Source organism: Papaver somniferum, chromosome 4, assembly GCF_003573695.1.
Source record: "Papaver somniferum cultivar HN1 chromosome 4, ASM357369v1, whole genome shotgun sequence".
Taxonomy (NCBI): domain Eukaryota; kingdom Viridiplantae; phylum Streptophyta; class Magnoliopsida; order Ranunculales; family Papaveraceae; genus Papaver; species Papaver somniferum.
Genome location: NC_039361.1, coordinates 822,545 through 837,854, shown reverse-complemented (window position 1 = coordinate 837,854; position 15,310 = coordinate 822,545). Strand labels below are relative to the sequence as shown.

Here is a 15,310-nt window from a genome sequence, read left to right as displayed (position 1 = left end):
TGGACGGCTAAAGGTTCAAAATAGTCGACTGAAAAGATTGCGACATACCTCTTATGAATGAATCGGGGTACACATTCACCACAAATCTCAACATTATAAAATGATGTTTCACACGTTTTTCAAGTTTTGTAGCAGTCTTATGGCTCTTGTCTTGCTTGCCTACTCCTTGCATGTTTTTCTTTAACTTATTTATACTTTTATTCCAAATCTTCTTTGATATAAGAATTCGAAATAAAAAAGTGCTACATTTGTGTACCGTATATTTGGTTCATACCATTTTGTGGATGACAAGGTTACCTTGCTCAATAATCATTGGGAAAATTTAAAGAGCTATAGTTGGAAAGGAAAATGTGAAATTATCCGAACAAATCAACCATAAAAATCTCCAAAATAATGTGCAACCACGGGACATCCTCAGGCCGACGAACTGGACTGGACTAGATGCCAATTTATCGTCTTATTGGTTCAGAAACATTTTTACGTTGATTTGTCACTATAACAATGTTTTCTTTACAAAAAGGATAAGTAAAACCAAAATTGTCTGAAGAACGTCGTGCTTTAAAAAATTTAAATGACATGAGTAGGATGTTGGATTCGTCAATAGAATTTGTTTCCCTAAAGTCTACCAAATCCTCACAGTTGTATGTTGGTTTTCTCCATCGTCTCACCTCTTTAACAAAATTGATGTCTAACATTGTAGGATCAGAATCTCGCAACAATTATGTCTCAGCGAAGTTATCAATGGTACAACACAATAGCGTCGCAGAACAATTTCAGAAACGACATCACCAAGGATCATGAGAAAGATGTGATAGTCCTGCGAAAATTAGAGAGCTTACGAAATTAACATTTGTAAGGTTGCGAGAATGTCGCAAACCATATCCGAAAATAAAGGAAAGATTAGCTGTCATCCACCATGTATTTCCTTACAAATAGTCATTCGAGTTGTAAAGGAGGGAGAGATCTTTTTTGAGTAAGAAACAAGTAAATAGGAGAGAGAAAGTTCAGAGTAGAGATCATTCTTGACTTCTTTATCTTTCTTGTAAGAACATTCAAAATTTAATCAATAAAATTGAGAGTGTAAACCTAAAAATGAGCTGATCAACAATGAAATCATATGAAGGGTGTAGTGTAGGATTTCCTGCAACTACAAACATTACGATTTGTTCTTTTCTTAAATATAAAATCAAGATTTTTTTGTTTTTATTTTTTCAGTTGTGAAGCAAGAACCCCTTAGTGATAAACTATATCTCTTCGATGTATATACTTAAGAATACACGCGTCATACATCGGGAAATATTTTGATTTCCAATGGATTCATCAATTTGGAATGATCAATTATGGTGTATATAGCATGACTAGCGACTAAGGTGACTGGTTTATTTCTTAAAGTATGAATATTTTAATTGTGCTTTAGTTATTGAAGGAGGATTCCCTCACACTCCTAATTTCACACTATTTCAATTGGCATTAAGTTGAACAAAATTATTCCCTCTCTTCTCCTCCAAAAACCGCCAAAGAAAAGAAAACTTCCATCTTCTTCGATTTTTATCTTGATCTGCCCGGATTTGGTCTGGTTTTTTAGATCTTCCGGGAAAATCAAGGTTGGTCTTTCTAGTTTGTATAGTATCCAATAAAACAAATTGTTGTTCCAACAATTTTTAGGGTTCTTTTTATTTTTCTTATCAATCAGATGGCTTATGTATGTTATCTTGATTTCTTATTATATGTTTGTATAATAATTTCATATAGCCTTCAAGGCGGTTCTATTGATTGTTACAATCGTTTCAAATTCATCTTCGAGGGCGAATTACAATAGCTGGACGTAGATCTCCATTTCTATGAAGATTCATGGCTACCGGATGTGATTCTGTTTTCGATATACAGTGCACATTACTCATCTTTTATAGGAGCATCAAATCTTAAAGAAGAAGATAAATTTGTTCTCAATGAAGAACAACAATTCAAATGGTGGAATCAGAATGACACCATCCTCAAATAACATCGATTTCCTCAACGAACTACATGAGTTTAGTACTTTTGTTGTATTTTAGGATACATAGATCTTGTATTTGTTCATGTATTCCAATTATGATATATTTGATTCTTGTAAACATTCTTACCATTATATGAAATTGGGATCTTTTGCTCTTGTTCCTTCAAAAAAAAAAAATCACACTATTTCGAGCTTTGAAAATATTTTTCGTAATAAAACTTAAACGATAGAGTATCTGAACCTAATATTTTGGAAATTTGCTTGTCTAATAAAAGTCTACATAGCCATAAAAAATGGGCAGATTCAGAGATACTAAACTTCACCATCTACCAATCTTAATTATAATTATTTATTTATTTATTTATTTTCTTATATTCCCCATGCATAATCGACTAAAACTTGGCTCTCATGAAGGTCGTACAAATATATTTATTTGGCAATAACGTTTACTAAGTAATAACATGTATGGTCATGGTAAGAAAAGGCAATAATATATACATATTATACATAGGCAGGGTTTGGTAATGTTTTTTTTTTTTCAAATGGCACTTTCAAGACGTATCTATGGTAATATTTTTTGACATTGGTGTTTGGAAAAGGATCTTTAAAGTTTTTTTTATCCGAAGTTTGGTAAAGGATCTTTAAAGTGTTTTTTATCCGAAGCACTTTCATAATTCTCAAACTTTAAAAGCTGGAAAGAGGAGCTCTTAAAGGCTACAAAAACATAAGCTTTGATCCAACCTAATTTTAATGCTTGATTTATCTTTTCTATCCCTATTTTATTTTATAAAAGACAAAAATTACCCTTAAATATAAATACAATCATATTTTGTATTCCTTATATTTTACTCCCTCCGTTCCTTTTTAATAGGCTGGTTTTTATAAATAAACGTTTCAAAAAAATAGGCTGGTTTCCTAATTGGGAAAGTCAAATGTTACTTTATTTTTCTGGGACCATTTTTTTCTTAACTTCTTTTGATGACAAGTGTCATGGCGACCATTTAACTTAACTTCTTTTGCTGACAATTGTCATGGGTACCATTTCACTTCACTTCTTTTATTAACAAGTGTCATGAGGACCACTTTCAATGATTAGTTCTCTTAATTTCCTTAAATTTCTATAAAAACAAAACCAGCCTATTAATAAGGAACGGAAGGAGTACTTATTAAAAATTAGTAATTTTTTTTTGTTCTAAAAATTATTCTGTAATTGTATACCTAAATTAACTTCTGATCTTTTTGTTTCCAGAAGTCAAACACAACTTCTAAAGTGGTATCTAAGTATGCTATTAATGTCTCGAATTTCTTCATCTACAAATTTACAAATGGAAATTGCTTAAAAAATTATAACCAAGTACTAGGTAATATTTTATGAAATCCCACAAAGAAGTGTATTTAAAATGTGGCTTAGTTGTCTCATATTGCGCCAATTGAAGATTTGAAAACTTAGATACCATTGGACAAACTTTCTTTTCCCGTGTAGTCAATATCCTCTTTTGAGTTTGGAAGGAAAAGTGCTAGCATCAGACTGTTATTTTTCTCATATACATATACAATACTGAAATGAAATCAGGTACGAAGGAAAAAGAATAAATAAATCACATCATATTTTTTTTTCGAGATCCAAATTAAATCAGTAATACAAATTGAAGGAAAATTTTTTGATCGCCCACCTGCGCAAGAAAAAATGAGCGAGCACCTCTTCCACCGTCCGATGATTAAGCGAGCACCTCTTCCACCGTCGGATGATTAAGATGTGATGTCATCTAACATGATGACCTTACTCCAACTCATTTTTAACATCACATCTTAATCATCCGACGGTGAAAGAGGTGCTCGCTTAATCATCCGACGGTGGAAAAAATGCTCGCTCATTTTTGCTTGTGCACGTGCGTGATCAAAAAAAAATCCGGAGTGATGGTTGTAAACATGTGTTTTTTTTTTTTGATCGGCAAAGAGAAGATTTATTGATCAAAAAATATAGGGCATACAAGACTATGCCACTCTAGCCAAAGACAAGAAAAAAGAAAAAAGGAAAAAAGAAGGTGCTCTAAACAAGCTAAGAGCACCTAGACAATGTCAAAATAAATTTTACACCAATGCTTTATCTCCTCCTTCGAATCAATTTCTTCAAACTCCTTGAACGCTAGAGACCAAGTGAAAAGAACATATATTGCCTTATTACCAACTGCAGTGGCAGAATTATGAATGTCACTAAAAACTCTAAGGTTTCTTTCCTTCCACACACACCAAATAATAGCAACATGCACAAGTTTCCAGATATCATTCTTTACCTTGTCATATAGAGAAAGTTTCCATGCTTGCAAAGCAGGAATCACATCTTTAGGCATTGCAAAAAGCCATTTTAACTTGACAGTCAAAGCATCCCAAACTTTTCTTGCAAAATCACAATGAAAAGCAAATGAGAAGTTGTTTCTGAGGAAGGACAGAAAACACAAGTAACATGCACATCAATTCTTCTTCTTAATAAGAAATCTCTGGTAGGAGCCTTTCATGAGCAATAAACCAAAGAAAAATCCAATCTTAGGAGGGCATTTCAGGCTCCAAATGTACTTAAAAACAGCTGACTCCTACATATTTTCATCTTTTAAGGAAAGTTTATCATAAATTGATTTCACAGAAAAGCAATTGTTTGATGTGAAAGGCCAGAACAGCTCATCTTCTTTACTGAGATTGAGCTGAATAGGTTGAAGATCAATCATAAGCAAGTTGAACTCCACACTTGCTGCTGCATTTAGTCTCCTAGGAGTTTGAAGATTCCAAGTAACTGTGTTGCCAGTGGACACACACATTTCAGCAACAGAAAGATCTTTTGCTCTAGAGACAGCAAACAAGTTTGGATAACAATTTTTAATTGGATGAGCATACAACCAATTATCCTGCTAAAATTTCACCAGAACACCATTATTAACCTTGAATCTGACAAACTTCAAAAAAAAGGAATTACTCTTCATAATAGACTACCACAAAGATCTACCATAAGTACACATTGGAAACTTAGGAGACCATCTTACATCATTTTAACCATACTTTTCATCAATAATTATTTTCCACATAACATCTTTCTCGGTAGCATATCTCCAGGACCATTTAGAAAGAAGTGCTTGATTAACCAACTTCAAATTCTTAATTCCTAAGCCTCCATACTTCTTCTTCTTACACAAAGCATTACATTTAACATGATGAATTTTCTTCTTTCCTTTGTTATCACACCATAAAAAATCTCTCATCATTTTCTCAAGTTTCCTTAGAACAGAAGCACGAACCTCAAAAAGTGACATGTAGTAAACTGGAAGACTAGCAAGCACACTATTTGTGAGAGTTATCTTACCTGCTCTTGACAAAAGAGGTTTATTCCAACCAGACAATCTAGCAATAAACTTGTCCACCACTTTGTCCCATTTAGCCACTCCACCACATTTATGTCCAAAAGGCAAACCAAGATATATAGTAGGAAAGACACCATTATAACAACCAAGAAGAGAAGAAAAAACATTAAGATCTCCATCATAACCCACACCAAAGATCTGACTTTTGGCAAAATTGATTTTTAGACCTGTGGGCATCTCAAAAGAAAGAAGGATAAGTCTTAAATTTATAACTTGTTCAATGTCAGCATCAAGAAAAATGAGAGTGTCATCTGCAAACTGCAAGTGACTAACCAATAAACCACCATCCTTTACTTGAAAACCAGAAAGAATACCCTGCTCTTGAGCTCTTTTAATCATAAAAGTGAGTGCTTCTCCTACTAAAAGAAATAAGAAAGGTGAAATTGTCACCTTGCCTAATTCCTATCTTGCTCTTGAAATAACCTGTTGCACTCCCATTAATAAGAAAAAAAAAATTTGTGAATTCAACACAGCATCTAATCCATTGCCTCCATTTAATACCAAAGCCCATTTGTTGAAAAATTTCATCCAAAAAGTCCCAATTGACATGATCAAATGCTTTTTCAAAATCCACCTTACAAAGAATACCTGGCTTCCCACTTCTAAACCTAGAATCAATAAGCTCATTAGCTATCAAAACACCATCTAGGATTTGTCTGTTCTTGACAAAAGCAGTCTGATGCTGAGAGATTATAGTAAGCAGAGTTTGCTTGAATCTTTCAGCAAGAACTTTAGAAACTATTTTGTAAACCCCATGAATAAGACTAATTGGTCTCAGATCTTATATTTCCTCAATGGAGTCTTTTTTAAGAATTAAAGCAATGAAAGTGTTTTTTAATCTCCAATCAAGAAAAGATTTCTCCTGCAATTCCTTAGTCTTATGGGGTGCTAGTCTAGCAGCTAGATTAGCAGTCAGGGCTACCTCCTAAGTCTTTTGGGAGTGCTAATCTAGCAGCTAGATTAGCAGTCCACGTCATCCCAGCGATGAATCATTCAGCGACCATCGATGAACCACTCAGCGCCAAGCGATGAATGGTTCAGCGCTTTAAATCTCAGCCGTCATTTCAAAAATAAATCTCTCAGCGCTGAACCATTCCGCGAAAAGGTGGTTTTTCAGGCGCTGAATCATACGACGTATCTATCTAGCATGCTAGTTCACATGCTAGCAACTCGTAGGAGAGAGAACTAGTGTTGACGTTTTTGCCACACTTTTTTTTTTGAATTGTAACACTTAAGTGCTAATCTAGCACCTCCAATTTAGCCCATAAGACTAACTATAAGAATTCATGTTTAATGAAATCCCAACACAAAAGATAGAAGCTTACAGGAAAGCCACACATTCTTCCTGTGGCTTTATTTTTTCCAAGACTTTTTATAGTTGCCACACATTCTTCCTCATCAATGTCCGTTTCTAACCAAGAGCTCAAATCTTCAGAAATGGTTGAAAAATTCATGCCCTCCATATTAACTGTTCTTTGAGGTTGAGTCTGAAAAATATTCTTGAGGAAATCCAGAATGCCATTCTTTATTTCATCCTCATCTGAAGTCATGTTGCCATTAACTTTTATTGAGCCAATGTAGTTTCTCCTTCTCCTGTCATTAACAATTCTATGCAAATATTTAGTATTATGTTCAAAATCTTTAGTGTGAATTACTCTTGCCCTACTCCTCAATTTTTCAGCTCTTAGAATTGTTAATTTGCAATACTCTTGTCTAACATTAGCTCTCTCCTCCCATTGAGTTTCTGTGAGACCACTGTTGACATTTTCCAAAGCATCCAATTCCACAAAAACATCTTCTAATTCTTCTAGCCTTTTTTCCAGATCACCAAAATGCTCCTTGCTCGATTCCTTCAATTTTGGCTTTAACAACTACAACTTCTTACAAAAAACAAAGACAACACTTCCTTTAACAGAGAAAGACAACCATAGTTCCTTTACAAAAGGAAAAAAATTGGGATGAGAAAACCAGAAAAACTCACAGCGAAAAGGATAGGGTCCATGCTTCACTCCTTTACAAATTAAAGAAATTGGATTATGGTCAGAGCAGGGTCTTGCTAATGCTTATTGCATAACTTGAGGGTAGAAATTCTCCCATGAAACATAAATTAGGATTATATCAATACGACTTCTTATACTCTGAGTCTGATTATTTGTCCAGGTATAAGTAGCACCATGCATAGGAAGATCAATCAAGTGATGTTTGGAAATGAACTTGTTAAATCTTTGCATATATACCAGCAGTATAATCTCCATCTGAGGTTCTTTCATGAGTAAACTTTATTTCATTAAAATCTCCACCCACAAGTCAAGGAAGTTGCCAAAAGCATCTAAATTCCTCAATTTCTCTCTAAAAGAGTATAACTTCTTCAACATTAGAAGCACAAGGTGCATACACACTTGTAAACATCCACTCAAAATAATTTGAGATTGTTTTGTAATTCAATCTAATTGAATAAGGCCCAATAAGAGAATCAATAACTTCAACCTTAGAAGACTCCCACATACATAAAATTCCACTTGAACTTCCTTGAGAAGGAGAACCCAACCATTTAACATTTTTATTACTCCAACATTACCAAACTATAAAATCATAACATTGCTGAATCTTTGTCTCCTGAAGTAAAACTATACTTGGCTTCCAATCACCAATTTACTTTTTTATAATGTCTCTGCGATTCAGATCATTAAGACACCTAACATTCCAAAAAATTGTTTTGAAATCCATAAACCAGAATACCAGCACCGAAAAAAACTAGCAAAATTTCTTATGCTCCACATTGAAGTTGAACAGATGAATCCCCTAAAGTGTCAATCATCGCATCATCAATCTCCACTTGCGATCCTTTAAAGTGTATATCCAATTTTGGACAAATACAAACCATTTGCATTAGAACCTTCTCGAAATCTTGTCTCAGAAGAGGATCAACTTTTAATTTCAAAGTACTCCATTTTTCATTACTACTCAGAAAGAAATCAAATCTTCTTGGAGAATCAAAATTCTTACTGTGGAAGAGACTAGTAGATGGGGGAACAGGTAAAGAAGTTCCTGAAGAATCTATCATTTGTAGGTAAGAAATAGAGACTGATATTTTTAGATACTCATTAACTTCATCTTCATTTTGAAAAATGGGTAATATAGCCATTGTCGAAGTTTCTTTTGAAACTGAAGAAGTTGCTGAGTTTGAATCTTCCACACGTGTCAAAATCATACCATTAACCTAATCAGATGATTCCGAATTTAAAGTATTAGTACCCGAATCCGAATCTGAAGTCCGTATCCTTTTTCCATTTTTATTGTAGGTAAATTCAAAATTCGAATTATCATTAACTGCCTTTTCTTTTTCAGCGAAAGAAAATTTCCGAAACATATTTTTCCGGCGAGAATCACGTGGTCTAAGAATATTTCGAGGTTTTTTCGGCCAATTTACATTGAATGACATAGCTGGAACCGAATCAATTGGAGAATCTACAGAGATGCACTCCAAATTCTGAACCATAACTTTTTGGTTTGTTTGATCAAAAATACCATCAAAGATCTTAAATGAAGAGATCCGAATGGGAAAGAAAGAACCTTCAAATCAAAAAACGAATGAAATACTAAGCCCATTGAAATTCCTGACCTTGACTCTAATGGCTGAGGCGTCGCTCCACGACAGTGTTGAAGCATGAACCTCCATTAAACCTCCAAACATCATACCTAATTCTTGATAAAATTTATTTCCCCATAAATCAAACGGAACACCTTTAACCTCCATCCAAAAACCTTCTGAGGAAATAGAGGGTAGAGCAACAGTTGCATTCCACCAAGGTATCAATCTAATGAAAATACCATCAAAATCCCAATGACCATTGTTTAACAGAACCTTTTTATTGTCCAAATAAGAAGGAAAAAGGCCTTCTTAGCTGCAAGAGGAAAAATATCAAAGCCAACATCCATTGCAAATCTTTTCGCAATTTCCAAACCAATTGAATTCCATGAAGATACCTCAATAGATGTTTCTATGATAATAGCCTGATTCCAACTCTCTTGTGTTGATTTCTCAAGTGAGAAATCAGTAACAGCAAATTGCGACTCAAACTATGCAACTAATTCGACTTGATGAACAGATTGCGACTCAATCTGCACATGTGAAACATCTTCAGCAGATTGTGACTCGGTCAGTGCAGCCTCAGATTGTGGTTCAATCTGTGAAGATGGAACCTTCTTTTGCAAAAAAAATATCAGAAAAGCCATAAACAAAAGGCATCCATCTGGATGAATCATTTTCAGCTGGAAAACACATCTAATGCTTTATCTTTTCACATGAATAAGAAACACGGAGAAACTCTCCATACTTGTTTTGATCCCTGGAAAAAAGTATATGTTCGTTACCTCTGTGAAAGATCCAATACCATTTGCCATAGAAATTCTTTTTTGACTCCCTTTTCATTATATTACTCAGCCAAATAACTCCTTCATTACTGATCAAAACTTGAAGAACCTTCTTTGTATCCCTTGTTTTCTCATCAAAAAAACACCACTAGATCTCGATGAAATACTAAAAAATTTAAACTTACAATCAATCATGATCTCTTTCCCTGAGTGAACATGCTCGCTCTTCGAATTTTTTTTCCTCGAAACTGTTTGCCAATCTTGAGTCTCAGTCTCCCTTGTTGAGCTTGTAAAATCTGATCTTCCATGTTGTACGCCACGAACCTTGTAAAGCATTCTTTCCCAAACATTTGCAAGCTGCCATTCACTTCGTTTCAAATAAATATTTACTCCACTATTTACAAGGCCAGCGCCAACGTCAGGGTAGTCCGATACCAGCCACCGTTATCAAACAAACGGTCTTCTGGGTTGCCATCCGTAGATGGGTTGACAATTAAGGCCTGACGGTCCTATAGTAGAGTACACTAGTTTCCAAATCAAATCCGTATTCGTCAAGGAAACATCCATAAAACCAAGTTATGAAAATATCGTAAATCCATAACTAAAACTTACACAAAAGTAAGTATTGGCAGCATCCTCAAAATTCGATTAAGCATACATCTACTGAGAGTCATGTTTATAAATCAACAAACTTAATCCATCAAAGCTTAATAGCAAAGTTTACAAGAGAACATTTCAATCATCAGATAACTTAAAGGAATGCAACTTCTCAAATCATTGAGCATAAACAGTAAGGAATATAAACATGAGATGAATATTCATAAAATCTCCAGTTTTGACCATCTTTAATCGAAAATCCGTATACAATTCATTAAGCGACGGAACTCGGCCAGTGTCACATTGATGGAAAGCTAAGAAAGCACTCTTTAACATAAAAATTATAAGAAGTAGCAATGAGATGCATAGTTATGCGTAACAGTATCGACAAAACAGGACAGGGATTGCGGTTTCAGCAAAATTGCAGTTTTGATAGTCTATAATCAAAAAATCACACAAAATTCGTTATGCAATGGAATTTGACGAATTTGGTCTCTTTTGAAAGATGAGAAAATCCTCTTTAACTTAAAAATGATGAGCAGTAGCAATAATATGCACAGCTGTGCGTAAAAGTTTCGAAAAAACAGGACAGTAACTTTGTTTCCAAAAAATTGTTGTTTTTGGTAGTGTACAATAGAAAATTCATTAGGCGATGGAAATGGGCAAGTTTGGTCTTGTTGAAAAGCTGAGAGATCTCTCTTTAACTTAAAAATTATAAACCAGAGTAACCAGTTGTATAGCTGTTTCGAAAAGTCTTAATAAAATAGGCCAGAAACATGTTTTCAGAAAACTTGTAGTTTCGGCAGGCTCCGATCAAACATTCGTACAAAAATCATTTAGTGATGGAATTCAGAGATTTTGGTCTCTTTGAAAAGCTAAGAAATCCCTATTCAAGTTAAAAATGATAAGCAAAGCAAATGGGTTATGTAGCAGTGTCGAAAAGTCTCAATAAAACAGGCCAGAAGTACCTTCGCAGGAATTTAAGGTTCTTTTCACAAACACTTGATGGGCTATTTTAGAAACTCAATTGAAGACTTGATTTTTCATAAAAATCAGAACTTGAATGAACTAAATACATTTTTAATATTCAAAAATCATTCATAGGCATTCAAATTTTATATGCAACTCATTATGCAAAGATTAAACAAAGAGTAAATATGACATTTCAAACCATGCATGCGCCTTGTGTAAAATCATTACCTTTAGGATTTACCAGCATATGAAATACCCATTTAACGAATTCACAAATCAAAGAAACTGGAAGGAATTAAAGTCCAAATAGCACAAACAAAAACAAGAGATTCAAAGAAGAAAAACCCCTACCTTTGAAACAAAAAGTAGCACAATCCATTGAGAATCAAAGCACTATCTTTTGTAAGAGCCAGTGAGGATTTTCTGAAAATTTAAATCAAAGCCAACCAAAATCAGTTGGTTACCACATAGAAAAACAGGTAAATCAAAGGGAAGAAAAGCCCCCTACCTTAGTGCATGCCAAAATCCAAGGGGTGCACGTTTTAAATTGCGTTTGAAAACTCCAAAGCTCCTTATTTGCTCTTGATGTGAAAAAGAAGAAGTAGAAGATGAAGAAGATAAAAACGATGGAAATGAACAAATGAATGAGGTTTTTACTTTCTATTAAAATCAGGCTTTTGATGCAAAATACGAAAATACCCCTCATGACATGTGTGCACCATGTACTCAAATAAAAGCACCACATGTGCCCAAATGGATGGTGGTCCAATAGGGGCTCTTAGTCAACTCCATGAAACACTAAATTGACTATTCGGCTATTCCCTTGCAATAAGGAGTGGCAAAATTTATTAATGGCACACTCCTAGGAACTCAAGGCTCACCTAGCGTTCAACATGCAATGCACCAAAAATATTAGGATTAGTGCTTCCACATTGCACAATCCCAACACTACACAAATGGGTTGGGCTCATTGCCCAAAACCTAAATAAAATTTCTTTGGGTGCTATAATTACCTTTGAAGAAGACAAGCACATCATCTACAAAGCAGAGATGTGTTAAGTTGGTAAGCTTGCATCTTGGATGAAACCCAAACTTATGCATCTGAACTTGTTGGAAAAGAGAAGCACTAAATATATTCATAACTAGAACAAATAAGTAGGGTGAAAGAGAGTAGCCCTGTCTTAATCTTCTACTAGCTCCAAAAAATCCATAGGGAGAACCATTAACAAGAATATAAAATTTGGCAAAACAAATTCTAATTTAATCCACTTAATAAACTTGGCAGAAAAACCCATATTCTGAAATACAAAATAAACTGCCTCCCATCTTATAGTGTCATATGCCTTCTTCAAATCAATTTTTAGAACACATTTAATTGTGCCCTTTTTCCTAGGATAGTTTCTAGCAATCTCATGGGCCACCGTTATATTATCTTGAATAGATCTTACTGATATAAAAGCTGACTGATTTGCACTAATGAGATCACCCAACACCTTATCCATTCTAAGAGATACTCCCTCCGTCCCACTATTAGATGACCTAGTTCAAGTTTGCACAATTATTAAAGCAAGGAAGGAAAAAGAGTATTTTAATTTTTACAACTGTACCCTTACGGATAATAACTAGTAAAATTTAGAAATGATTTATCTCTCAAACTACACCATGAATGTTCGCAAACTTTATACCATTGAAAAGCATTTTAAAACATTTATGTAATGAATATAAATATGCCTATCAAATTATGCATATTTCTTATACTAATAATAATCAATTAGAAGGGTAATTTTAGAAATATCTTCATGTTCACTGATATAGGTCATCTATTATGGGACAAAAACTAAAAATAAATAGGTCAACTAATAGTGAGACGGAGGGAGTATAATTTTAGTGATGAATTTCTAAAGTACATTGCAACAAGAGATTGACCTGAAATCAACAACAACAATCCTGGGATTATCATTATTAGCTACAAGTATAATAAAAATACTATTCAGTTCTTTCAGAAGAGTATACTTGTCAAAGAAATTAATAACTGCAACAAAAAAGTCATCACAAACCACCTCCCAACTAGCTTGAAAAATGACTAGAGAACCCATGAGGGCATGGAGCCTTACTAGAGCCAATAGTGGCTAAGGCCATCACCACCTCATGTCTAGTAATAGTCTTGATTAAATCATCCACATCATCCTGTTAAATAAAAGTATTAAATTTCAACCTAATAAAAGAGTCTTGATTAAGATCGTCTAGCCCACTAGCCCAAAATAAATTAAAGTAAAAAGAACACACTCCTTTGCAGCGTCCTTATCCTCTACTAACTTCTCGTTAGAATCAGATAATAAAGAGAGAAAGTTATTTCTAGATCTTCTCTCCTTCAAGGAATTATGGAAGAAAGAAGAATTTGAATCCCCTAAATCCAACCAAGTAATTCTAGATTGTTATTTTGTAGTCGATTCTTCATATTTAGCAAGCTTAATATACTCAGAAACATAACATCTTTCCCTAAAAGCCAAGTCTTGACTTAAAGGATCATCTTGAAGTTGACTTTGAGCCGAACTCATCCAATCCTTAGCCTCGAACACCTGCTCAGAATTCTTCCTAAATCTCAATTTTATACATAACTGAATTTTCTTCTTCATTCTTTTAAGTTTAGTAACAAATTTAAACGTAGGATTACCCTTTACAGGTTCCACCCAAATCTTCCTAACTAACCTCAAGAAATACTCCTCCCAAATTAAGAAATTAAAGAATCTAAATGGGGAAGGTCAATGTCTTTTTCTTTGTTCAAAAACAGTACTAACACTAAGAGAGTGGTCAGATATACTAGGAAAAAAGAAGTCATCTTTGGAGAGTTGGAATTGATAAATCCACTCAATGTTCACCATGGCTTTATCTATTTTAGATATTATAATATTCTCATCGTGCTGACAATTAGTCTAACTATAAAAATCACCAGAAAAAGGCGAATCAAACAAATGAGCATTATGCACACAATCTGAAAAATCTCTATATAGTGGAAAGGCATCATTTGAGCACCACCAATTTCATCATAAGGATAGAGCGAAGAATTGAAGTCACCAACAATAATCCAAGGCCTCGTATTAACAACAGCAAAATCAACTATAGACCTCCATAAAGGAACACTATCCACATAGTAGTTATTTCCATAAACAAGGATAAACACAAAATACATATAAGAACTAGAAGAAACCTCCAAAAACGGGGCTTCAACACTATAATGAATCTGAGAAATTTGAACAGACCCAGGGTCCCATCCCACCCAATTTACACCAAAAGAAACAGAAGGATCATTATTTAAAAATCTCCAAGAAAGAGAAATATCATTCATAATCCTACATTTATTCACTCCCTGAACATGAGTTTCAATAAAACCTACAATATAAAGATAATTATCTCTAATTAAATTTTTAACTTCTACTTGTTTAAGAGAGTCGTTAAGCCCTCTTATATTCCAGCTACCAATAGAAAACATCATTTAAATTTGGAGGAAATTGAGGCACCTCTAGCCGATTTCTTAAGATTTACACCCTTTGCAAGAATATTTAAAGCAATAGAGGAATTGAGAAAAGACTTATTTTGGAAATGCACTCTAGAACCAGATCCATCCTCCTGGGCCAAAGAATCATAACTAGAAGCACCCAAATTCTCCTTATTTTGCTCAGAAACAACATTATGATTTAAAACTGACAGTCTATCCATAATTATGAATTTGTTGTTAGCCAACATGTCACTATTCTCTTTTAATTGAGCACTAAGAACTTCATGCAAAAATGATCTTTCAAGATTGACCTTTACAGCTTTAACATCCTCCATAATATCAGGAGAGACTTTAGCAATGTCTTTAATAATAACCTCCTCCTTAGAACTGTAAGATCCAGTCTCCTTAGGATCCCTTCCTTTTTTATGAAATTTAGAAATCCAACCATCTTCATCAACTGTAACA

The 15,310-nt window shown here is 34.1% G+C and overlaps 1 long non-coding RNA gene across 1 annotated transcript; it reads right to left on the bottom strand.

Moving 5' to 3' along the window:
• Positions 1-6,301: 6,301 nt before the first annotated feature.
• Positions 6,302-11,974, bottom strand: LOC113274543. The gene is made up of 3 exons (XR_003323060.1): positions 11,858-11,974; positions 9,394-11,772; positions 6,302-9,311 (listed from the first exon to the last, which is right to left on the bottom strand). It is a non-coding gene; the product is annotated as an uncharacterized LOC113274543 (long non-coding RNA).
• Between the last annotated feature and the right edge of the window lie 3,336 nt (positions 11,975-15,310).